This window comes from Lynx rufus, unplaced genomic scaffold (genome assembly GCF_022079265.1).
Source record: "Lynx rufus isolate CCGP_SWC_20201006 ecotype Redwood Valley unplaced genomic scaffold, mLynRuf1.p SCAF_18, whole genome shotgun sequence".
Classification (NCBI taxonomy): Eukaryota; Metazoa; Chordata; class Mammalia; order Carnivora; family Felidae; genus Lynx; species Lynx rufus.
In genome coordinates this window covers 37,367,162-37,390,694 of record NW_025814832.1, presented here as the reverse complement: position 1 = coordinate 37,390,694, position 23,533 = coordinate 37,367,162, and the positions used below count along the sequence as shown (strand labels likewise).

General features: G+C 43.6%; 1 protein-coding gene across 5 annotated transcripts in view; it reads left to right on the top strand.

Moving 5' to 3' along the window:
• Positions 1 to 2,294: 2,294 nt before the first annotated feature.
• The window catches only part of HELZ (helicase with zinc finger), a 155,229-nt gene continuing 133,990 nt past the window's right edge, over positions 2,295 to 23,533 (top strand). For 2 of the 5 annotated variants that reach the window (XM_047081556.1, XM_047081552.1), the window contains exons 1-3: positions 2,308 to 2,356; positions 3,703 to 3,758; positions 7,998 to 8,054. The gene's annotated coding sequence lies outside the window, so the exon portion shown is untranslated. Of the gene's footprint in view, positions 2,357 to 3,702; positions 3,759 to 7,997; positions 8,323 to 23,533 lie in introns of all 5 variants that reach the window. The other 3 variants (XM_047081553.1, XM_047081554.1, XM_047081555.1) reach the window with 3 other exon arrangements.

The following is a 23,533-nucleotide window of genomic DNA, read 5'->3' as shown; positions in this document are numbered from 1 at the left end:
CCAAAACAGGAAAGGACAAAAAACAAATGAGTCTGCATAGTTTACAAGAAAAAGACAATCTTATCACTGGCCTAAAGTCCAGGAACTCCCTACAGTCTTAATGTTAATGCTTTGCTAGAGGGAAAAACAACCTTAGCTTGACAATAGCTAGGCCTTAAGTAAGTCTTTAGCATGTGAAAGTCTCTTTGGAAACTCCCTGTGGACTTTATCTCCCCCGACTCCATAAAATGGTCCCCCCCCCCCCCCGCAACTTGCAGTGCAGCTGTTCCTGCCCATCGATCCTGTCCCCCAGCTTTAATAAAATCACGTTTTGCACCAAAAACGTCTTCAAGAATTCTTTCTTGGCTCTGGACCCCACGAGCCCCCCATCAGCCCAAAAACCTTGGGGGCCTCCTTTATATGGGAGGGGAAGGCCATTTTTCAGATGGCAGCAACAGAGGGCCCTCTGGGCCCCGCCCCCTTGTCCACAGGCCCCATGTGGATGCCTGAGCCCAACAGCTAAGAACCTGGCTCCAGGCTTCAGTTTCCCAAGCTCTGAGAAGTGGGTGACTCAGGGGAGGTCCCTCCCCAGCACGCCTTGTTCTTTGCCTGGAGTGACTCATTACCTTGTTCCCTCCCTCACGGCTGACCCCGGGCCAATCCCTTAATGAGTCTACACCTCATTCTACTCATTTGGCCGGGACAATTGCCTGGTGGATTTTTTTTTTTTTTTTTTTTTTTTTTTTTTTGCTCCCTGGGGCAGGGCTCGTGTCCGCAACCATCTAGGTTCCTCGAGAGAGAGGGCTGTGGGTCTGGAACAGAGCAAAACCCTAGGGTAGACCCAGGCCCTAGGCACTCCCCGTGCCCCGAAGAGGGCTTTAATGCCCATGCATTCTTCTCATTTCAGAGCCCTTGAACAGCATTTGGTAGGGAACACAGTTTCACAAGCACTGATGTCCTAGAGGATTCTCCCTTGGACACTTCTCTGTAAACGCTTGCTTGGTGGGGGATGGGGCGGGGCGGGGGGGGAAGCAACCAGAGTCGCCGTAAAGGGAAAGAGCTGGGGGACTGACAACGAGGCTTCAGGGGGTATGGGACCACTGCGCTTGAGTGAGGACGCGTGGTGTGGTCGCCGCGCTCAATCGAAAGCCGGCGGCGGGTATCCGGCAGAGCTCTGCGCCCTACAAAGAGTCCGCAGGCGGGAGCAGAGGCCCCTCCGGCGTGCGTGGGCTGCAGGGTTGCTCGCCCCGCGTCTCGTAGCCCCCTCCTTAAAGCGAACCCGGGCAACTCCGGACGTCCCCCCACAACCCCCCGGCGGGAGTGGCGCCCGCGGTCCTCCCCTAGCTCTGCCTCCGGGGCTCGCCGCCCCGCTGGGACCCGGCAGGTGGACCCGGGTGGGCGCACCCTCCTCCCAGCCCGGGACTCTCTCCGCTCGCGGACTCTCCCGGAGCCCTGGCGCGCCTCCCCGTCCGGGCCAGAGCCCGCAGCCTGCGCCCCCGAGTTACCTGCCCCAGGAAGTCACAGTCCACTCTCAGCCGGGACTGCAAATGGGTGGATACGGCAGTGCCCAAAGCCACATTCCTAGGGGAGGGGTCCCCACCTAGAGGGTCACGGATCACGTTACCGGCCGAGGGGAGGAGACAGCTGAAGGGAGAGCAGACGGGTAAAAGTTGCATTCAGCTTCTTACTTCCCCCCAACCCCCAAACACGCTTTGACGCCGGGGATAGTGTCCGCCCAGGTCCTGGAGCCCGAGGGCCTCGGAGCGCTTTGCTAGGACAGAAGCACCTTTCTACCCGCGGATGCCGGAGTCAGAGCGCCTACGGGGCTGCGGGGCTCCAGGGCCCTGCAAGCGACCCCCGGATGCCCCGGGGCAGGGAGCCGGCCACGAGCCCGCCGCCGGGCACCGAGGATCTAGAGCAGTAACAGACGCATAAATGCGCATAAATAAATCAATGAGCAGCTCTCTGCTGCCAGCAGCAGGGAAACCTCGGGCTGATTAAATGCAGACGTGGGGTGTCTGCCAGGGCAGGAGGGCGGCGGGGCAAAGGGAACAGGCGTGGAGACGAGGGGTGGGGGGAAGGGAGCCCAGAGGCAGGAGCAAAGAGGAAAACCCAAAGCCACATTTTTAAAATGGGGGTGAATTTTAAATGCAAACAGCCCGGAGGAGGGGAGGGGGCCGGTCTGCAGGCGCCCGGGCCGGCCCGCCTGCCGGGGCAACTTTCCGGGCGGGAGGTGCGGCCGGAGGGGCGGCGCCGGCGGCGGGAGGCGGGAGTCGGGGGCCGAGGGGGGGAGTCACTTTAAAGGCTCTTTCTTACCCATAATGCTTTGTGGGGACGTTGACAAGTGGATCCAAGATGGCGTAGAAAGTAATGACAGGTAAGTCCTGACTTCCCCCTTCTCTGCTGCTGGGACCGCTCCGCGAGCTGCCGGAGCCCTCTGGGGAGGAGACCTGACTCCCCTCCGGTCCCCGAGGCCCCGGGAGGGGCGTCCCTCGGACGGGCTGGGGACTCAGGCGGCCGCGGCGGGGCCTGGGAAGCGGGGCTCTTCGAGGCGAGGCCCGGACGCTGGGGCTGTTTACAGCTTCTTCCCCTCCTCGGTCCCCTTCCCCTCCGCTGGGGGCCGCGGCTCCCGGGGCCCAGGCGGTGGAGGGGGCTTTGCAGACCTGGGCCGCGAGCCTGTGGGAGGTTTCTCCAGCCGCGGGCACTCGGGTGGGGGGGGGGGGTCGAGCCGCCTTGCACGCTGCCCTCCTCCGGGTCGCGGCTGGGGGTGGGGAGCGTGCGGGCCTCCCACGCCCCGCTCGATCGCCCCCTCTGGGCTCGGACTTGCAGCGGTGGGGCGGGGGCCGAGGGTGGGCGTCGGCAAAAGTGGGTCAGGGGTGCGCCCCCTTCCTCCCCCGCCCGGGGCTGTTGCCCGAGCTTCACTTTTCTCCCCCCCCCTTTCTCCGCCCCCTCCTCGGAAATTCTCATTGGCCCACAAGCGCATCAACAAAAATAAAAACTATCAAAAAAAAAAAAAGACTATCTTTTCCTGGAGATTCTTTTAAGACTCCCCTTTCCTCGGGGTAAGGGACTGCAGTTTTATTTAGGGAACTTTGATTCCTCTCTCCTCAAATTATTTGAGCGTTCTGCACCCTACCCTTAGCTGAGGATCCTTCAGACAGGGCTGGAAGCCAAGGGTCTTAGGATTCTTGGATTGGGATCCTCCGGTTTTGTTTGAAACTCAAAATTGTTATTCCTTCTCCTTCACAACTTAGACTTTTCGGGCAAATCGTTAATATGTATAATTCCAGAGACAGTGGATGCCGGGTGTGGGTGGGAGGTGGGGTGGGGAGGGAGGAGTTGTTCTGGCTAGTTTGTTCTTAATTTTGCCCTGTCTTAAACTTAATGAGGTTTCTTGTCCTTTATTTCTTTTTTTTTTTCCTTCTTTGAAAGTGAAATCAGTGTTGAAAGAGATGACTTTTTTTTTTTTTTTTTTTTTTTTTTTTTTTACATTTTGGATCTTAAGAGAATTTTATAGTGTATTCTGCCATCACACAGAAAGGAGAAGTGCTTTTATTTTAAACTAAAACAATCATTTACAAAACTGCTTACTGTACCATTTTGGTAACTTTTTCCATTTAAATTTTAGAAGCCCTTTTACTTGGGGCTGATAAAGTTATTTGCTACTGGTGATGCCTGTTATTGGTGGTGTACAGACGCATTTTACTTTTCTATTTGCCTCAGGAATTGGATGAAGTAATTGATCACTAAAGAACTACAGTGCTGATGAGATGTGTAAGGTGAGACTGGAGTTAAGAATGATTTACCTTTTTTCCCCTTCTTTATTTTAACTAATGCATAAGGGTGAGGCTGAAACTAAATTGACGGGACCATCTTTATTTTCCAAACATCTCAATCAATCACATGGGTGTATAGGCAGGGCTCCATTTAGAAAGGAGAAATGTGTCCTATGGACCAAACTTTCCAGTTGTCGAACATCCTCAGCTATAGTGGAGCGTATCCACAGCCAAATGTTATTTGCAACTCTCCTTGATCAGTATCTTCACCAGGGGTCATTATATTTAAATTTCCTTGTGTAATTTCAGTTGGATGTCTTAATTTCTTGTGTGTATTGGGAGCCATCACATACTCCACATTGAGCGTTAGTGATTGTTTATGTGGATTTTGTGTGTCCACAGTTCCTGGGACTCTTGTCAAATATAACCTTTCCTTTGGAAAGATTTATTTTAGGCATCAGCCTCTCCTTTTGTTTTATAAAAACTGGAATAATACTTGTCACGTGGTTATTTTGAAATAAAAAAACAAGGGTGTTGAGATTTTAGCTTATTAGGGCTAAGACTGGTCTGTCAATTTTTGGTCATATGTGATATGTGAATTGAAAGTGTTGCTTTAAAATATAGAATGCTTTGGATTTAAAGGACATTGATAGAGTGTTTGTGAACAGGTATAATTCAGTAAGGAGGAGGAGAGAAGTTTGCTAATTTTACATTTTTCACAAGCACTTTTCTCAACTTTAAAAATATTTTGTTATGGTTTATTGAGAAAATGTAAAGTTATCATGGGAAATTGGTCATTGTTTGTGTCTGTGTGTGTGTTTTTTCCCCAACACATCTGGGTAGCCTTTGGATTTTGAGATCCTGTCACAAACTTCCTATCTGTCACAGTATCTATTTAAGAAGAATAAGCTGTGCTTTATTTTTTTTCCAGATTGAGGCATACTATTGACATTTTGCTTTACCAAAAAAAAAAAAAAAAAAAAAAAAGGAAACCCCCAAAACAACAAAAACAAAACAAAACCGTACACACAAAAACCTGGGAGGGGAAGGTGGACATAAATCAATCATCCTTCTGTAAGTGCACAGGCCACATTAGCTTGCGTTTGAAACTTGTGTGTATTACATAGATTTTTATTTATTTTTTATTAAAAAAGTTTTTTTTAATGTTTATTTTTGAGAGACAGACAGTGTGAGAGGGCAAGGGGTAGAGAGAGAGGGAGACACAGAATCCGAAGCAGGCTCCAGGCTCTGAGCTGTCAGCACACAGCCTGATGCCGGGCTCGAACTCACAAACCGAGAGATCATGACCTGAGCTGAAGCCGGACGTTTAACCGACTGAGCCACCCAGGAGCCCCCATAGATTTTTATTTTTATTCTTTGCTGAGCAAATGTGGATTTTAAAATTTATTTTCAGCTTACAGATAGAGGCATATTCATGCCTTAGACCTCCCAATCAAGACCTTTTATTTTTATTTATTTATCTATTTAATTTTGCAGATTACTTTGTGGAAAGGAACCAGTGATCTATGTCTTGGCCGATGGAGATGTTTGTTTGTGGTCTGAAAAATTGAATATTTAGGACACCTGCCTGGTTCAGTTGGAAGAACATGAGACTCTTGATCTCTGGGGTCATGAGTTTGAGCCTTATGTTGGGTGTAGAGAATGCTAAAAAAATAAATAAGGAAAAACTTACTTAAAAAAAATTGAGTATTTAGACATAGGTAGTCTCTTGTGGCTAGTGTTGTTTGGCCTGCATTGTGTCAAGACATTTTCCACAATTTTCATACGTGTAGACCATGTAAATTGTCCGTAGTCACTTCAAAGTGAAGTTAGTGGTTGGCCATCAAACAAGTTGTTACACAAAGTATTCTAAAATAAGAAGTACCTTCGTCTTAAAGGTTGAGGCAAAGTAGAAGTCTGTCTTTTAGCTGCATAAAGGCAGCTTTTTTCGTCTATCCTTTTGGCTGAGAAGCTAGGACACTATTTTTAGGTGAGGCTGTAGTTTTGGGGAGTCATTAAGTACCTCTCTGTCAGGTGGCAAACTTGTTTTTTGCCACTGTTAGCAAGATTTTTCGTTTTCCAATATCAAAAATATTCAGTCTGCGTCATTATAAAGTCTGTATACGTTTATGGACTGGCCAGGGTTTTACTGGAGAGGGGAGGGATGCGAAAACAACAGGACAGATCATCAGGCAGAGGGCCTTGTGTAGTTTAAAAATACACAGCATATTCATGAAAGGCTAAGAATATTGCAGAGGGACCTACAAATAAGTAGACCAGATCTTGTACATGCATTTTTATTCCCTGTTTAAGAGGTAGGCTTGGTATTAATATTAAATGCAAGTTAGTCTATAATTGTCTGACTATATTTAAGATCCAAATACGGGCTCAGCACAAGAAATCACATCCTTGGCCTCTTGTTTCAAATGCATAGAAGATTTTGGGCCAAGTTTATTAACTTGTTGATAAACAAGGTAGGGGGAGGGGCTACTTAAAAATTACGAGCAAATTGTTATGGTTGTTTATTCTCATAAACGTAGATAAGTGTGCCTGCAAATGCAGTTTGATTTCTAAGTAATATTTTGAAATGTTTTCTGGGAAAGAACTATGTTATGTGTGGAGAATGTGGACACACCAGCTTACAGTTCATTTAAATTGATGGGTGTAGTCAGGATTTATGTAGCATTGGCTAGAAGCAACATAAAACACAGTGGTTTGTCACTTCAGGAGTGGCTGGGGTAATACTTCTGAGTAATCCTGAATTTTAAAAGAGTTATTATTCCTTTTTTAACAAATTGTAGATGTTGTGTGAAGACTTTTAATTTCTATATGTAATATAATTTTTAAAAGCTGTCAGTTGTCTAAAACTAGCTGACAGTTTTTCAGAGTCATACTAACTTGTTTACTTGTATAAATTGTACTGGGTCATTTCTCTAAGAGCAGGAAGTTGTCTGGTAAAACCAACGTTTATATATTCATCCTGCTTTGAACCAAAAAAACCCCCGATTCATCATTAGATCTTCAGAGAATGCATGGCATCTTTTTTGACTGAACCATTCTGAAGTGTGAATGTTTGTGATTTTTGTTATTTTGGTGCCATATTTTAGGTGTTCTCAGCACATCTGAATTTGCCTTTTTGCTTTCTTCTGTGGAAATTCTCCTTGTGGTGACAATATTCCTGTAAGGGGAGCTTCCTGTCACTAGGCAAAATGTATAAGTAACATAGTTTTAAACAGTTGTTTTTATGCAAAACTGATGCATGCTGTGGTAAACAAATTTGAACAGTACTTAAGTGTGTAAAGTAAAAAAGATGGAAAAAAAAAAAAGCCTTTGTTCCTTTTCCTCCATCTTTAGTTGTATTCCCTTGAGCTGACCATGGAAAGCAGTTGGTGCCATTTGGCTTTTGGAAGACCTGTTACTGGGTATTTATACTAGTAGTAGGGAAAGCAGAGGGAGAAGTCACGGAAGGCATGGCCACTGAACCAGTTCAGATGTTATGCAGGGGCTAACATCTCTTTCCGGCTGATGTTAAGTAATACTGATAATCGTAAAGTACCATCAGTTTAAGATAACTGTAATTGAATTGTTAGTGAGACACCCGGTTAATTCCATGGTCGGGATGGTACACTTTTGATTTGTTGATCCCGTAAGGAAAAAAAAATATTTGTGAATTGAATTTATATAACCTTAGGGCTGGGGGTAATGGTGGTAATTACCACCTATAGAATTTTATGATAAACCACACAGTGTGTTTACTATAGTCTCTTTATAACTCATCATCTCTCCTTTAATTCTCGGAACAACCCAAAGATACTTGTTGTTATTTCTGTTTTGCCCAGGAGGAGATTTAGGCCAAATGTGAACAACTAGCTAACAGATGTCATGATGACTAGTAGCTTGTGGTGCTGGCCTGTCTTGGAAGGCCTGTGCTCTTCCCACTGCAATGTGCTCTGCTGCTCATCCCTGGTCTGTCTGATTTTCCAGATGAGGAGATTTAGGCCTGCAGAAGTCAAGTGACTTGCCCAAGTCACACAGCTAAGTAATAGCAACAATAAACCAAACTTTATCTCTGGTCTCTTATCTCAGGACTTTTGGTCCTGGCTGATCAGGCTACATTTTGCTGAAATACTATGGACCAGAAGACCATACGCGGTGAATATTGGATACAAACGCTTCAGAACTGATACATCAGCAAAGGTGTTTTCTACTATGTATTGAAAAGCTTCCTTTTCTCTCTTTCAGAAATTATAAAGAGCTCTGATGGGCTATTTGGGTGATACCCAGTGCAGTGAACTGCAGGTGAGTAAGGTTTAGGAGAGCTTTATTTAGAAAACGAGAACTTGGTGATGCCTGAGGAAGAGAGGAGAGACTTTAAATGTAGAGTGTCTGGCCAGGAAGCATAAGCCGGGACAAGGTGCAGTGATGCTGGATGGTAGGGAAGCTGTGGAAACCTGAAGATGCGGGTCCTGACTGAATGGGCTGCTTCTGGAACAGACTGGATGAGGATGAACATACTCTGAGGAGCCCGGGGGCCGCTCTGCCAGAGTTTGTTTGAAGAGAAGCCAGGGTAGGTTAATCTTCTACTTACGTTCTGATTGAGTAACTGCACAGAGACGACTCCTATCTGCATATGATTAGAACTTGAGAGGCCCTTCAGTTTCTGAGTCAGCATTCTGGAGTGGTAATCCCCCTGTGCTGCCATGAACTTGGGGAAGTATTGAATAGTTTTGTTTTTCCTGTTATCTGCTGTGTGTGTGTTGTCACGAATGACTGTATATATCTGCATTTTTGTGCATCTAGATAGTGAGAACACAGCAATAGAAACAAAAGACTCAACTTTCTTTCCTAATGGTTGTTTTAATTAGTCCTTCATATTTGTTGTCTTTTGCTGAAATGCCCTGCTAAGAAAGGCCATTTAATCTTCATTATTTGTAATTCACAAGAACTAATTTTCTCGGTCCATTATAGCATCTTGGTCTTTCATTTTAAATTTGGACAATGGTGATACTACAGCAAAAACAATTAGAAGACTGTTTTGATACTGTCCTTGTGGGGCGTCAGTGCTAAAATTATGTTTTGATACATTTTCAATGCTAGTCTTTTTTAGACCTCACCAGCTCAAGGAAGCTTCATCTGTTGATAAAATATCTTGCCATCCTGCCTTATGGCCTCTAGCCTCTGGCCTCTGGTTTATAAGAGATGGCCAGCTACTTTTTACCCATCTGCTTTCAGCTGGAGTTTCCAGTTTTCTGTTCTTTGTAGTTGGAATAACTTTTCTTTTTCCCTTTCACTGTACCTTGGTCTCTTGGCCCTTAGTTCTTTGATTTGTCCATGATTTCAGACTGCTTTTTAAACGTGATATAGTCCCTCACTGGGGCAGCAAGTTGGCTTTGAGAATACCTGAAACTTGAATGTGACGCTACTGTATCCTTTCAGGTTTTATAATTGAATGTGGGCTTGGCTCTTTGCTGATAGTCTTTGTTTTTGAGGCTATGCTTGTTTTGCATGATTCATGGGTTCATGGGTGTGATCTGAAGACCATTCGAGATGGTTCGTTGGTCCTTGGAAAGCTATGGTCTGGGGTTGTCATATAGAGGTCATTGTGATAAGGAATGTGTGAGTTCTCAGGTAAGGCCAAAATGCTCAGTGATAGGTTGGACCTTTTCTTGAGGTTCTGTCAAGCTTGTATCCTGGAACCCCTCTTTCTTGAGTATGGGGGGACTTTCTTTTTTAAGTTAAGAGGAATGGATATTAAATTGTTAAATATTTAGATTATTACCATAAAATCGTTGATTTTCTTTTTGGTGTTCCATTAAAAACTATATGTGTATGTATACACGTGTACACATACAAGCATTTACATGTATATATATGTGTACATATATATATATTTTATTCATGTCTTAATTATAGTGTATGTAATTGGAATTTATTCTGCTTGTTAGATCATGGAACATTTTCATGTTATAGGTGTCACAATTTTAATTTATATGCTTACATTTTGAAAGGGTGCAGAATATTTCATCAAGTCATGCTCCCATAATTTACTTAAATTTTTTAATGTTAGGTTAAACATGTTGCTCCCTGGTTTTCACTTAATACTTTAAAAAAAAAATTTTTTTTTTTTTCAACGTTTATTTATTTTTGGGACAGAGAGAGACAGAGCATGAACGGGCGAGGGGCAGAGAGAGAGGGAGACACAGAATCGGAAACAGGCCCCAGGCTCCGAGCCATCAGCCCAGAGCCCGACGCGGGGCTCGAACTCACGGACCGCGAGATCGTGACCTGGCTGAAGTCGGACGCTTAACCGACTGCGCCACCCAGGCGCCCCTTCACTTAATACTTTAATCTACATTATTGTAGATGTTTATTATTTTTCGACTAATTATAGTTCTAGGACACATTTCTGAGTGTTGTGTTATAATTTTTTTTTTTTAATGTTTATTTTTTGAGAGAGAGAGACAGGGTGTGAGCAGGGAAGGGGCAGAGAGAGGGAGACAGAATCCAAAGCCGGCTCCAGGCTCTGAGCTGTCCACTGGAGCCTGATGTGGGGCCTGAACCCACAAACCATGAGATCATGACCTGAGCTGAAGTAGGTTGCTTAACTGACTGAGCCGCCCAGGCTCCCCCTGAGTGTATTGTGTTAAATGGAATGAATGTTATGACTTCTGATATGTGTTGCCACGCTGTTTTTCAAGAATGTTGTACCAGTTTGTACTATTAGCAGAAACACGGACGTACCTGTTTTACCGTAACTGGACAGAAATACATTTTTTCCTTAAAAGTTTTTGCTCACTGGGGCGCCTGGGTGGCTCAGTCAGTTGGGCATCTGACTTCGGCTCCGGTCATGATCTCACAGCTTGTGGGTTCGAGCCCGGCGTCGGGCTCTGTGCTGACAGCTCAGAGCCTGGAGCCTGCTTCTGATTCTGTGTCTCCCTCTCTCTCTGCACCTCTGCCCCCTGCTCACGCTCCGTCTCCCTCCCTCTCTCAAAAATAAATAAGCATTAAAAAATATTTAAAAAAAAAATTTTTTTTTTTTAATGCTTATTTATTTTTGAGACAGGGAGAGGCAGAACATGAACTGGGGAGGGTCAGAGAGAGAGGGAGACATAGAATCCGAAGCAGGCTCCAGGCTCTGAGCTGTCAGTGCAGAGCCCGACGTGGGGCTCGAACTCACGGACCGTGAGATCATGACCTGAGCCGAAGTCGGATGCCTAACCGACTGAGCCACCCAGGTGCCCCTAAAAAAATTTTTTTTAAAAAGTTTTTGCTCATTTGGTAGTGTAAAGTGGCATTTGCTTTTCTTCTATAGCGTTGAATTTCATTCTTTGAATCTCTTCATGGTAAATTGTGCGTATCCTCTGCTGTTTTGCGCAATACAGTATCGATGTAAGCTTTGGATAGTAAGGCGAGTATAACCAGGTGATGATAGGTAGTTAATAAAAAGATAACCAGAACCAATTCAGTGAAAACGTTCAAAGAGGTCTAGATGGTCAGGGATCTTGGGGACAGTGGTTGAGGGGGAACAGATGGATTATTCCAAGATTCAATTCAGCAAATGTTTCTTGGGCATCCACTTTATACAGTGTGCCACGTGCGTCCTCTGAGTGCTTCTCAAGTCGTCGTCTCGGCATCTGCCTGGTTGGAGGCGGAGGCTACTTGAGAATGCTTGAGACTTGACCAGTGGGGACTCTGGCTGCCAAAGTCGCTTTGTGGCTGCTTGGAGGGCCGAGGGGATCACCGTGTGGAATATCTGTAGCTCATTCATGGCATACCATCATGCCTTCACATAGTCTTTGAGAAACTGTCTTGTGAGGAATACGAAGATGAATAAAACCTATTTCCTACTCACAAGGAACGAATCTTCTCGTGGGGAGAACAGGGGCACCAGAAAATGAAAGGACTACTAGGAGTTTGATAGGTGGTCTAAAAGAGGTTCCACCAAGGTGCTTAGGGGTTAAGTAGAGGGAGTGATACTGTCCCCTTGGGGATATCAGGGAACACTTCAGTTGAAGAAGCGGCATTTAAATTGACCCCCCCCGAAGAGGAGAAGCGATGGAAGGAGGCATTCTGGAGGGAAGGATAGCTTGGGCAGAGGCTGGGGTTGGTGCCAGAATGAGGTGGGTGCCAGGAAACTGTGCGTCTAAACTCGTTGGACCCTGGGAGACATAACGGAACGCGATGGAAGATGAGGCCGCAGAGAGGTCAGGACTGGGTCTTGGAGGGTGTTGAGTGCCAAACCGAGGATGAGTATGATGGATTGGCCGTGAGGAGACACAGAGAGGGACTTAGTTGTGCTCATGGCAATAGTTCAGGCGAGGGCCTGAATTGAGTCAATGGCCTTGGGGATGAAAAGGAGGTGACAGATTCAGAAGATATTTTGGAGGTTGAACAGGGTTGTGGTGACTGATTAGGCAGGAGGGGAAGGAAACAGTCAGTCCTAAGTCAGAGGTGATGCTGAGGTGTTTATGCTTGGGTGGCTGGCATAATGGGCATCAGGAATAGGGACATCAGAAGCAAGAACATGTCTTAGGGTTTGGAATAGAGAAAAGATGAATTTGGTTTTGTTTGTTGAGTTCCAGAAGCTAGGAGAAAGCCGAAGTCAGAATTTTAGTCCTAGAAGGAACAGATGAGGAAGTTCAGGGCCCAGAGGCATTAGAGGAGCCAGAGAGGTCTCGTACTTACTAAAACCAAGCACACATGAAGCTTCCTGACTCTCAGTCCAGTGTCCCCTTCCCTCCCTCACTGCCAAGAGCTGAAGGTTGTCATCTGGCTGTTGTCCTCACATTCAGGTGTACTCAGTAGAAAGTTGGGAGTGGCGGAGTTTACGTTGGGGAATGAGGACTTGCTTTTTTTATTTTTAACTTTAAAAAATTATTTTATTATTTTTTATTTATTTTATTTTAGAGAGTGAGCGAGCAGGGGAGAGGGAAAGAGAGAGAGAAAGAGAGAGAGAATCCCCAGCAGACTCCATGCTCAGAATTCCTGTTCTGCCTCAGACTTTGTGTTTTGGGCAAACCCCTGAAGTCTTCTTAGTTTGTGAGATGGAGATAAATAATATCAGCTTTGTAAAATCCCTTGAGACAAGGTATGTCAAAACCCTCTGTGAACTCTAAACTTTGGGGCTAAGTTATTATGCGGGTTTTAGTTGTCAGTAGTAACAAAAAAGTCGTGCTCTTCAACTTCAGGGTTCTGTGTTGCTGGCATAAAGTGTATCTGATTCAACAAATTTTTATTTTTCAGCACATACTTAGGTCAGGAACCTGGGGCTTCAATAGTGAACAAAGCAGACAAAATCCCAGCTCCCATGGAGCTCATATTCTAGACCTGGGAGGTAATAGTGAGCTGATGCTTTTATAACAGTGGCGAGACACTGTTCTAAGTACTTTTATCATTTAACCTATTTAATTCTTGCAAGAGGCTTGCAAGGTAGATACTGTTATTATCCCTATTTTGCAGATTGGGAGATTGAGGCAGAGTTATGTAGGTTGTCTCAGGTTGCCATGCCAAGATTGAAATTCAGGCAGATCTGGTTTCAAGCTTGTAAACTCTTTTTTTTTTCTTAAATTTTTAATGTTTATTTTTGAGAGAGAGGGAGGAGAGAGCATGAGTTGGGGAAGGGCAGAGAGAGGGGGGGACAGAGGATCCAAAGCGGGCTCGATGCTGACAGCAGAGAACCCGATGTGGGGCTTGAACCCACAAACCACGAGATCATGACCTAAGCTGAAGTTGGGTGCTTAACCGACTGAGCCACCCAGGCACCCCCTCAAGCTTGCATACTCTTAACCCCTGTTCTGTAGAACATTTTAAATTCATTCATGGTATACTAATGTTTAATAACAGAAAAGGTAGGCCCACATTGAAATTAATTCTAAGCAAATAAGTTTTTCTTGTATAAAAAACAAAACAAAAACCCATGAAAAATGATGTTAGTTCTCTGGGGATGGTGACACAGTAGTAGTCTTTCATAGAAAAAAATTTTTCTCCCTAACTTTTCATAGGCTTCATCAACTTTTTTGGTTTCTTTAGATACAAATGGCCATGTCAATGGAAGGAAGTAATTTTTCTGCTGACACTTGGACAGAATCTCTTCTTGAATGAATCCCCTTCTTGCTTTTTTACCTTTTTTACCTTTGCCTCCACTCCCCTCTCTTTTGTTATCTTAGGGGCAATTCCCTTCTCCGATCTCTCCTGCTCTCTGTTCTTCCTTGTTCTCACCGCTCTTCTGTCCTCACCAGTCTCATCAGCTGGCCATGTCCTGAGAGAGTCCCTGCCTCCCGCCTTCTCTTTCCTTTTTTTTTTTTTAACGTTTATTTATTTTTGAGACAGAGAGAGACAGAGCATGAACGGGGGAGGGTCAGAGAGAGAGGGAGACACAGAATCTGAAACAGTCTCCAGGCTCTGAGGCATCAGCACAGAGCCCAACGCGGGGCTCGAACTCACGGACCGCGAGATCATGACCTGAGCCGAAGTCGGCGGCTTCAATGACTGAGCCACCTAGGCGCCCCCCGCCTTCTCTTTCCTAGCTTGCCGCTCGCCAACCACCTTGGACTTGGTCCTGTGTTTTGGCTTTTCTGAGTTTATTTAGTGGGACTAATTTGTCACCTTTGACTCTGGCTCTTGGTCCTTCTTTTTTTATTTAAAAAAAATTTTTTTTAAATGTTCATTTATTTTTGAGAGACAGAGCACAAGCAGGGAAGGGGCAGAGAGAGAGGGAGACACAGAATCCAAAGCAGGCCCCAGGCTCCGAGCTGTCAGCACAGAGCCCAACGCGGGGCTCTAACTCACGAACTGCAAGATCATGACCTGAGCTTAAGTCGGATGCTTAACCAACTGAGCCACCCAGGCGCCCCTGCTCTTGGTCCTTCTTCATGGGTAGGGCATACTGGGAAATGGACCATGAGGAGTCCTTAAGTTTGCTTCTGGATTAAGCCATGGGCCTCACTGCTTATAAGGAGGTTATTAAGGCTTGTGTACTTGTAGTTTTTAGAATTTTGGTTAAATATGCATGACAAGAAATTTACCATTTTAGCCATTTTTGTATTCATTTCAGTGGCAGTAAGTACAATCGTGTTATTGAACTGCCTCCACCATCTGTCTCTAAAACTCTCTCATTGCCCCGAACCGAAACTGTGTACCTGTTAAACAACTCTCCATTTCCCCCTCCTGCAAGCCTCTGGCAACCAGCATTCTATTTTCTGTCTCTATGAATTTGCCATTCTAGGTCCCTCATATAAGTGCAGTCATACATTGTCCTTTGTGCCTGGCTTTTTTCACCTACTGTGGTGTCTTCAGGGCTCACCTATGTTGTGGCACGTGTCAGCATTTCCTTCCTTCTTAAGGCTAAATAATACGCCATTGTATGTAAATGCCACATTTTTAATCCATTCATCTGCGGATGGACACTTGGGTTGTTTCCACCTTTTGGCTGTTAGACGTAATGCTGCTGTGAACATGGGTGTACAAATATTTGTTCCAGTCCCTGCTTTTAGTTCTTTTGGATATTAACCCAGAAGTAGAATTGTTGGATCTTGTGGTAATTCTGTACTTAATGTTTTCCAAAGTAGTAACACCATCGTATGTCCCACCAACAGTGTACAAGGAGTCCAATTTGTTCACATCCTCACCAACACTTGTTATTTTCTGGGCTTTTTTTTTTTTTTTTATAGTAGCCATCCTAATGGGGATGAAATGATAACGTAAACTTATTTATTAAAAAAAATTTTTTTTTAATGTTTTCATTGATTTTTGAAGGAGGGAGAAAGGGAGAGATAGACACAGAGCATGAGCGGGGGGAGGAACAGAGAGACAGGGAGACACAGAATTCGAAGCAGGCTCCAGGCTCTAAGCTGTCAGCACAGAGTCCGATGCGGGGTTGAACTCACTAACTGTGAGATCATGACCTGAGCTGAAGTCGGACGCTTAACCGACTGAGCCACCCAGGCGCCCCTAAACTTACTTATTTTTTAAGATTTAAAAAAAAAAAAATTTTTTTTAATGTTTATTTATTTTTGAGACAGAGAGAGACAGAGCATGAACGGGGGAGGGCCAGAGAGAGAGGGAGACACGGAATCTGAAGCAGGCTCCAGGCTCTGAGCGGTCAGCACAGAGCCCAACGTGGGGCTCAAACTCACGAATCGTGAGATCATGACCTGAACCGAAGTCGGATGCTTAACCGACTGAGCCACCCAGGCGCCCCTATTTTTTAAGATTTTTAAGCAGTCTCTGTACTCAACATGGTGCTCGAACCTACAACCCCAAGATTGAGTCACATGCTCTACTCACTGAGCCAGCCAGGCGCCACAAATGTATATCTATTTTAATGTTGTTTTATATAGAATAATAGAATTTCAGCACTAGAAATGATATTAAGGATTTCTAATCCAATTAGCAGTTGACAGCAAAGGATGTTCTATGCCTTAGCATTTACATTTCTTTCTCAACCAGAGAGTGGCGTTTTGGGCAAACGTGTCTATACTGGATCTTAGGCTCAAGATGAGCTATGTGTGTACTAGGGTACATGAAATACAGTTTTTTTTTTTTTAATTAAGATTTTAAAAAATCTTTATTAAAAATTTTTAAAGTGTTTTGTTTATTTTTGAGAGAGAGCAATAGAGTGTGAGTGGGGGAGGGGCAGAAGGCGAGGGAGACACAGAATCTGAAGCAGGCTCCAGGCTCCAAGCTGTCAGCACAGAGCCCGACACAGGGCCCGAACCCATGAACGGGGAAGATCATGACTTGAGTCGAAGTCGGACGCTTAACCAACTGAGCCACTCGGGCACCCCAGTGTTTTGTTTCTTTTTGAGAAGAGCGAAAGCAGGGAAGGGGCAGAGAGAGGGGGACATAGGATCCAAAGTTGACACTGTGCTGATAGGCTGATAGCATTGAGGCCAATGCAGGGCTCGAACCCACAAACTGGGAGATCATGACCTGAGTTGAAGTCGGATACTCAACCAACTGAGCCACCCAGACGCCCCTATACTGTATTGTTTTATAATCAACTTGTTTTTACTTAACCAAATGGGAGCAGGAAACTCTGTACTGAGTTTCAAACGCTGATTTGAAAATATATTTTTAGAACATAGATTGTTGGTAAATTAAAGACAGCTTTTAAGAGGGATGATGGTGGTTGGTGGTACTGTTTTAATTATGCAGTTGGCTTTTTAAAAATCGATTTATGTTTTATATAAAAAGCTCAACTGTTTGGGATTATGTGTTTACAAGTCTACACAGATAATCTAAAAGGGAAAATGAAGAAATGCAAATAGAAAATTTTTGTAGTCATAAAGTTTTCTTGGCAAGCAGCAACCTTTTCTAGAAAGTCAGTCTTTTAATGTAATTTGATTGCTTCATAAATGTGGGTTTTTAAATATGTATACTTTTAATGATTAGTAAGCATGTTAAATGATTTGGGAGGAGGCTCAAACTTTTCAAGAAATAATTTGGAATTATTGAAAGAAGGCTATTGCCAGAATTGCTAGCAATTCTAAAATATGGGTCAGGAAAAGCCAAGCTAGTAGATGGAAGAAAACCCCTCAGTTTTAGCTGCTGATACAGCTTTTAAAATTTAGTTTTTCTTGGGGCACCTGGGTGGCTCAGTCGGTTGAACGTCCGACTCTTGGTTTCAGCTCAGGTCATTATCTCACGGTTCGTGAGTTGGAGCCCTGTATTGGGCTCTCCGCTGACAGTGTGAAGCCTGCTCAGGATTCTCTCTCTCCCTTTCTTCTCTCTGCCCGCCCCCCCGCCACCAAATAAATACATAAACTTAAAAAAATTAAAAGTTTTTCTTATTTTTATCATTTTAATTACTAAAACAGATGGTGGAAGGTCCATTAGGGTATTTCTTTTATGTATTTAAAACATTTTACTTTGCTGTGTGATTCCATTCATTCTGGAATTTAGGAGAATTTACCTCTTTATGAAAGAAATTATTCAAAATGGAATATGATTGATCTTAGTTTCTAGTTTTCTTCTCAATAGGCTTAGTCTCTCTTCTAATGCTTCTTGCATGCTCAGAGATTTTATAAGAGTTTTAGAGAAAAGTGCGAGCAAGACTGGGTGAATATTAAACACAGTCGAATGAATAAAACTTTTGCTTTGCAGAATATTTTGCCTGTGTATCTCATAGAACCATCGCAGATTCCAGTTTTGGATAAAAGCAGATAAGTTTAAAGATAACACAACATTCCTCCTTATGACTTGGAATTCTAATGAGTATTTAATTTGGTATAGGACAGTTCTTGGAATGCTTGGCATTCAGGTTATTTTAGGCCATCTCTTTGGGAAATTCAATTAAAGTCTTTATTGAATGGCTTTAGTGAATTGAATGTGTCTCGGGATATAAATGATATATATAAAATATGACCCCGATTTATAAGATGGTTGTGTTGGGCAGATAGGGCATCTTATATGATATATTTAATCCAAAATAATAGAGGATTCTGTAGGAAGTACTGGTTTGGGGAGAGCATCTTAGGGAAGTAGGTATGGAAGCCTTCATTTAAAGGTGAGTAGGAGTTAGGTTCAGAGAGAGAGGAGGGCAGGGACTGCAGGCAGAGGGACGGGCATGGTGTCAGAGACTGGGAAGCCCGACTGCCCGTGGGTTGTGGTGGGAAAGTTAGTTAGGTGGTAGCCAGACTGTGGGTGGCCTGGATATTTAGTACCGAAGCTCCTTGCCACCTCCAGAGGCGTGGCCCTTCATGCTCTGCCCCTTGAGGAAGCCTGACTCCCTAGCTCAGGAGGGAGAAGGGGGTGTGTCCTTCCCCCATGGGGCTAGGTCATGGGGCTTATTTTAATGTATCAATCTGGCTTTTCTTTTGTCACAACATTTACTTTCCAGTAGAGTCTTGTTTTCAGAATAATGGAATTTCCACAGGGAAAATAATGATGCATGAGGCAGATTAAAGGCAAATAATTAAAAAAAAAAAGTGAATCACAACTTTTTTCTGGCAGTTCTTCCTTTGTTTACATTTTTGTTTTGTTAGTTGTTTAAAGAAACTTGTGTATTTTATTGTATTTGTCTTTTAAGTTTTCCTATGGTTTTATTGTTATATAGCTTAATAATTGAGGATAACTTGGAGTCCAATCAAGTCCCGATTATGGCTCTTAGTAATTGCTGTCAGAGTGGATAGTGGTAATGTTTAGCACAGCTCTTCAGTCTTACGAGATCTTTACAGATGCAGTCTGATTCATTCCACCCAAGTCAATCATGAGGGAGATAATTTTTTTTTGTTTCTGATGGAGACAAACGTCTAAGACAGAGATACAGAAATCATCTTCGGTTTAGATTGAAGAAATTTTATTTGCTACTATGGGCTCCTGCTGTTTGATCACAGTTTATTTTTGTTCTTTGAAGTCTGTCTTTAATCAAATAAGATTTTTAGCTCTTTTGAAATAAAGGGGAGCCATGCCTACATTAATAAGAAAAATTAATTTAAGGAAGATAACTGATTAAAAAAATTTTTTTAATGTTTATTTATTTTTGAGAGAGGGAGAGAGAGAGCACGAGCAGGAGAGGGGGAGAGAGAGAGGGAGACACAGAATCCCAAGCAGGCTCCAGGCTCTGAGCTGTCAGCGGGGCTTGAACTCACAAACTGTGAGATCATGGCCTGAGCCGAAGTCGGACGCCTAACCAACTGAGCCACCCAGGCGCCCCATAACTGATTTTTTTTTTAAACAATAAAATACATTTCATGCCTTGATTTCATGGTGGTCTGATGGTTATTCTCATACTGTTTTAGAAAGAAGTCCCCAGTGGGCAAAGAATGATGCTTTTAAAAATCACCTTCCTTTTTTTCATCTGTTACTGAAAATATCTTAGTCCAGGCCTGTCTACCTACCGCCTCTGTGGTGCACTATTGATTTCATTTTTCTTCCAATATTTACTTTTGGTTCTAGACAAATTACCTAGTGATGATGGAATTCTTCAAAAATATTCTATATTTTGTGCCAAGTGAACTCAATGATTGCTCTATTTGGAGACATTCTTTCTGAAGGCTCCATTCTTGCCTCTAAAACCTACATGCACGGAAGAGGAAATGTATAGGTTTTCCATTTATTAACAACACACTTATCCTTCTGTATCTGTTTCTTTTCAATTTTTAAAAACTATGTTAGGGGCGCCTGGGTGGCTCAGTCGGTTGGGCGACCGACTTCGGCTCAGGTCATGATCTCACACTCCGTGAGTTCGAGCCCTGTGTCGGGCACTGTGCTGAAGGCTCGGAGCCTGGAGCCTGTTTCAGATTCTGTGTCTCCCTCTCTCTCTGACCCTCCCCCGTTCATGCTCTGTCTCTCTATGTCTCAAAAATAAATAAACGTCAAATAAAAAAAAAAATTTAAAAATAAAAACTATGTTAGGGGCCCCTGGGTGGCTTGGTCGGTTGAGCATCCACCCCTTGATTTCGTCTCAGGTGATGATCTCATGATTCGTGGGTTCGAGCCCTGTGTTGGGTTCTGTGCTGTCAGCATGGAGCCTGCTTGGGCATTTCTCTGTCCTCCTTTCTCTGCCCCTCCCCTGCTTGGATGTGCATGTGCGCGTGCTCGCGCGCTCTCTCTCTCTCTCTCTCAAAATAAATAAACTTTAAAAAACAAAAACCATATTAATTATGACACCGATTCCTATTTTAAAAGCAATTTAAAAGTTTATTCTTAAAATTATCATACGGTAAAAGTTGGCTTTTGTCTTTTGGTGTATACTTCTATTAATTTCCTACATGTATAGTTTGTGCACCTAGCACCGCAGTCAGGATACAGAGCAGTGTCCTCACCCTCTTCTTTCATGGTCACCCATCTCCCCCCCCATAACCCCTCCCGCCACTGACCTTTTTCCATCCCTTTAGTCTTGGCTTTTCGAAAATATAATACAAATGGGATCATACAATATGTAAGCTTTTAAGACTGGGCTCTTTTACTTTTTCAGTCGTGTAAGGTATTGCATATATTGCAAACGTATTCTTTTTTTATTGCTGAGTAGTTTTCCATGGTCACTTATTAAGGGACATTTGGATGTATCTCAGTTTTTAGCAGTTATGAATAGAGCTGCTGTAAACGTTTGTGTATAGGTTTTTGTGTGAACGTGTCTTTTCATTTCTCCAGGGTAGCTGTCTGGGGAGAGGGGATTGCTGGGTCATGTAGTGAGTATGTGTTTAACTTTTTTAAGAAATTGTCAGCCCTTTTTCTGGAGTAGCTGTACCATTTTATATTCCCACCAGCAATGTCTTGAGTGTTCCAGTTCTTCCGCATCGCCGATGTTATCAATGTTTGTAATGTAGCCACTCTAATAGTATGTAGTAGTGTCTAATCATGGTTTTAATTTGCATTTCTCTGATGACTAAAGCCTCATCTTTTCATGTGCTAATTTGCCGTCATTATGCCCTCTTTGGAGTGTGTGTGGAAATCTTTTATCCAGCTTTTAATTTGGTTGTTTGCTTATTGTTGAGTTTTGAGACTTCTTTCTGTGTTCAGACACAAATCCTCTTTCAGACATGTGATGTGCAGATAATTTTTTCTTAGTCTTTAGTTTTCATTCTCTTAACAGTGTCTTTCAAAGAGCCAAAGTGTAATTTTGATGAAGTCTAATTTATCAGTGTCTTTCCTTTTTTTTTTTTTATTGTACTAAGATGGATAGATTTTAAAACAAATTTCTTTTCTATAAAAGTAGTGAAACTAACTTAGTGATAGCGATGTTCTTATAAAGTTGACTTGTGGAAAGTGCAAATGTTATCATTTCTTGGAAAGGTGGTGCCGATTAAAATACTCCTTATCCTTAGTCTTAGGGACGCATGGGACTTTTGCTTCACCAAAGGAGATGATTGGCTTAGGTTTGTGAAGACTTTCACACTTTCTTTTATTTTTATTTTTATTAAATGTTTATTTATTTTTTGAGAGACAGCGAGTGCAAGGGATGGGCAGAGAGAGGGAAACTAGGCTCTGCTCTGTCAGCGCAGAGCTGGATGCTGGGCTCAAACTCATGAACCGAACGATGAGATCATGACCTGAGCTTAATGGACTGAGACACCCATGCGCCCCTTTAAGATTTTATTTTTAAGTAATCTCTACACCCAACGTGGGGCTCGAACTCACAACCCTGAGATCAAGAGTTGTGTGCTTCACTGACTAAGCCAGCCAGGTGCTCCTAGAATTGTATTTTTAACAGGCAGAATAACCAAGTATCACATTAAGCCATTTCTCTCCCAAGCCCACTTTTTTCTTCTTTATATTTACCGTTATTAGCAATCAATAACTGTGGCCAGTGTTACTAATAATCGTGTGTATATATATTATAAGACAATTATCAGCTCATTCAGTTTTTCACATCCTGGGAGGTGCTAATCAGACATACATGTATATCAGTTAGCCCCAACTGCCTGGGTTAAACTAGAAAGAAATTTCTTGGCGCACTTAACTGCAAAGTCCAGGCATAGTTAGCTGGAGTTGGGGCTCAAGTGATGTCATCAGGACTGTTTCTCCCTATGGATCAACTCTGCCTTTTCCTGTACAGACTTCGGTTGTAGGGGCCGTATGTTAGAAAAGTGGCCGCAGCATATTCAACCCCGGGAGCCTCTCACTCTTTAGGTTTAGTGGGAAAGAACACCTGTGTTTTTCCCAGAAGCCTCAGCAGAAGTCTCGTGTCTCATTGGTTCTTATGGGGTCACATGTCTTGCCTGAGCCAGTCTTTGTGTTTGGGGCTATGAGCCAGTTGCGGTCACATGACACCCTTGGATTCCTTGATGCGGTCCGCTCTTCAGGAACCATATGGACTGAGAGTAGGGCTGAGGTGAATTCTCAAAGGGAAAATGTGGGCTTTTGTTAGCAGGAAAAGGAATGGATACTGGGTGGCCAAACAACTAATGATATTAGTCTTTTTTATACGTCAGCAGCAGATTGCAGGAGTTAATGGATTTGGGTTGGAATCTTGGTTTCCCTTGCCTGTGAAGTCACACACTCCCAAGCCCATGTTCCCCACAGGTGGAGGAGTTTGTAGAAAGTTACATACAGTGTTTTATATTCTTCTTATGCAAGTTGGTTGTTTTTAACAGGAAGAGAAAGAATCAAGGCTGATAGGGGGTAGATCTCACAATGGGCGGATGTGATGCTTCTTCCTGTATCGATGTGATTCACGGGACTCATCTCCATTCCCTGGGCCTCCCTGTCCCCATGGGAGAGACTCTTAGAGCTTGGTCACTGTTTGCCCTTGGATCAGGCTGTTCTGGGCAGGCGGTAGGATTGTATGTTGTTGAGACAGCTGTGTCTGTATCCTAGACAAGAGTGTCAGCCACACAGTGAGGTGTATCTGGGTGCTGGCCTCTTCCAGGAGTAGTAGTTCTACTCTTACTGTGTATTTTCTATAGTCCATTTTAGCATGGCTGAGACATTGTCTCGCTTTGACTGGCAGTTTTTATTTTACCCATGAGAAAGCTTTTTTAACTTCTTCAGAAGGAGGATGTGTAGCTAGGTCCTTCTGTTTTCTGAAAAACCAGAGAAAATAGTTGAATAAGACCTGCTTTGTACTGAGGTCCACACTACAGCTAAGTACCCCTGGTGAGGTTCAGGTAGGACTTGGGGAGAAACTAATTATTAAGACCTGATTAACAAAGGTAAGTGTGGTAGAAACCTTCACATCCTCTTCTGAGATAGGCACTTGAACCTAATGAATCAGACATTAACTCTTCAAGTTAATTCCCCCTGGAGCTGCTGAAGTTAATAGTTCTGTCCCCAATCTGCTGATATATTAATGTTTTGAGATATCCCTGGGGAGTATGCTTGGTGGCTGATGTTGA